Raw genomic sequence first — 3221 nt, 5'->3', positions numbered from 1 at the left:
TTATTGTTTCAGGTATTTGGTTACCGGCTGTTCAATGGTTGATTTGCATTTTCAGTATTGGATTGGGGTTAGTACAATTAGTGAGATTATACGTGAAGTTTGTTCAGCTATCTGGCACGTTATGAGAAGCATCTGTATGCCCACGCTGTCCAAAGATGATTGGCTAAAAGTAGCTGATTTGTTTGAAAGACGTGCACATTTTCCTAATTGCCTTGGCGCTATAGACGGCAAACATATAAGAATAGTTAAGCCAACGGACAGCGGCTCTTTGTATTATAATTGTAAACATTTTTTCTCCTTAATCTTGTTAGCAGTATGCGACTCTAACTATAAATTTTTATATGTTGACATAGGAGCTTATGGAAAGTCAGCTGACTGTAACATTTTCAAAAACTCAGAACTTTTTCAAAAACTGAATAACAATGAACTGAACATTCCAGAAAGTAGACTATTAAAAGGATCCCATATTGCCAATCCATTTGTACTAATTGGTGACGAAGGATTTGGAATTTCAAAATTTTTAATGCGCCCTTATGGAGGGAATTTTTTAACATTCAAGAAAAGAGTTTTTAATTATCGCCTGTCAAGAGCAAGACGATATATTGAATGTTCTTTTGGAATTCTCGCTAATAAATGGCGAATTTTTCATCGACCATTAAACGTTTCCATTGATCTTGCTGAAAAAATTGTGCAAGCTTCTTGTGTTCTTCATAATTTTGTTAGAGAACGTGATGGCTATAATTTTTAGCATACATTAACTGTAGAAGGAATGGTTGATATGGTACCTGATGCAACAAGGGGTGGTAGAGAAATTAATGATATACCCGACAGGCTTGCAAATTACTTTTTAAGTAACGAAGGTCAGATACCTTGGCAGCTATAGAGAATATAGAGTTAAGTTTATGGTTTCTCAAATATGTAGGTATACCCTACCCTGGTTATTTTAGTTTAACATATTATTATGTTTACGTTTTAAGAAAAATGTAAAATACGAATAAATATAATAAATTACGTGCTTTAATAAAAACTCACCGATATTGGCTTTTTCCACGTTTGTTCTTTCGGCAAAGTTCGGGCAAAATTTTACGATAAGGAGCTCCCAACTATTTTTTTTAGTTATTTTACTACTATAATTATTGGACGACGTGTCCCAAATAGCGGGAAATTGCTCAACGGCAGCTATAAAATCGTCTGTATTTACCTCCTCATCCATCTCTGTGGGCTTCTGTGGCGACACTGAGGTGTCTCGTGTGAACACTCGCATTTAAAAGCATGTGTTGCTATTGGTGGCGTGTTTTTTAACGGTCGAGCGTTTTGGCGAGAGTCGACCACTACCCGCCACCGTAGCGCTGCTAAATCGGTGGTCGCGCCCGTGTGAATAGCTCCATAGACAACAGTGTTTCGTCAACTTATCGCTCTTACATATTACTATTGAAAACGGTTAAAGATACGGAAGAAATAATTAATACAAAAAAGTTTCTTAATCAAATAAGGATTTGGAATTTTTAAGAAAAAAAATCGTGGCGCACCAGAAAAAAAGTGGAATAAATTGAAATTTTTAACACTCTGTATTTCTGTAACAAAGCTTTTTTGTAATTTAGTTTATTTTATATAGCAAATTATAGCTATTTTTAGGCGTAGAATAACCTGGCCTAAGTTTGCGTATTAAAACATGAAACACCCTGTATATGTTGAAGAAATTTCGACTTTTTAAAACGAAACACTCATCTGTCTATTATTCTTTTTCTGATAGCTTTACGGAACACTTCAACGTTTATGAAGTATCAGTCATAATACCTCATTTTAATAGTCTGCGATTATTTATGTTTATTTACTATTTACCTTCCGTTTTTTGTTAACTAACTAAAACCTGAAAATTGTCGTTGACAATTCAATTGAACAAGAATACACATTTTAAATCTTGTTCTAATTTTGTACGTTACTTACAAGCAAAACATAACTTATTAATTTGACATAGTGTATCGTAAAACCTATCAGAAAAACGAATTATGTACAGGCTGTATAGATAAAGTTGAAATTGAAATGAACTGAAATAATACAAATAAATTTTAAAAAATGAACGCCCTGTCGGACATCTATTGCAGTTGATTTGCACAACTAATTTTTGTCGTTCCTGTAAAGCGTTCGTACCAAACATGAGTAATCTGCTTTTAGAAACAATGACAATGCAGTCAATAATTAGATGATCTATTAGGTTTAGATATGACATAAACTTTTAGAATTTTATGAAGAATCAAAAAATGTTTAAAAACGGGGTTTTGTTTAAAAAAATCTAAAGTTTTATCTGTCACCGTCACGCCTTTATGACCTGTATACCCGAAAGTAATTTGAAAACTATAAAAAAATATAAATATTCTGTAAAACTCGTATTTATCATTTATTCGTATTTCTCAAGATAATGAGATAATGAACTCTACTCTCTCATTGCTCCACCTATACAAAGGATTAGTTTATTTTGCACCCACCTTAATGTTTCTACTTGATTTTACAACAACAAATAGTAAATACAAACGTTGTAGGGATTATCTACGGGAACCACACTTAAACCAAAGTCACTAGTGGGTAGTTAGAGGGTATCTCATAACATTGTGACAGACCAAACTTTGCTTTTTTATTAATTGGAAATACCTGTATATTATTGAATTTTTGGATAATCTATGGCTATAAGAAGATTTGGTTAGCATTGTAGCGCTTTTCTAGCGGATTTCCTCGGTTACGTTGCCTCGGGCGCCACCTTCGTTATTTATAGTGGTTGAAGGTCTACTTTACGGTACCTGGGTAGCCTTTAGACAGCTGGAGAAAAGTTCTAAAGGGTTCGGGAAGTAAACAAAATTAAAACAACTGTTTTTCTCTAAATGCACTGTATTGCGGCCTCTCTGTACTTACAGTAAATACTTACGGTAACGGATACCTAATGAAACGAAAGTTACCTTGTTCGGTGATACGGGGAAAGCGTGTAACGGTTATGAAAACTAGCTACGGGACCCTTCACTACTGTATGACTGTCTGTGACACGGTGTAAGTACGGCGCACAGTGGTCGATTTTTAAAAAAACTAGGCAATAATTAAAAGAGTTAAATACAGTTAAGGAATTTTTAATAAATGACACAATGGAATTATTTATGCAGGTTTTTAATAGTATATTATTCAACGAGCTTTTTATGATAGCCATTAATCCCTAAGGGGGATGTTTACGTCAC

This window comes from Ips typographus, linkage group LG9 (assembly GCF_016097725.1).
Source record: "Ips typographus isolate SLU linkage group LG9, UJ_Ityp_2.0, whole genome shotgun sequence".
NCBI classification, from domain to species: Eukaryota; Metazoa; Arthropoda; class Insecta; order Coleoptera; family Curculionidae; genus Ips; species Ips typographus.
The sequence above is the reverse complement of the archived record's forward strand: the minus strand, read 5'-3'. Positions refer to the sequence as shown.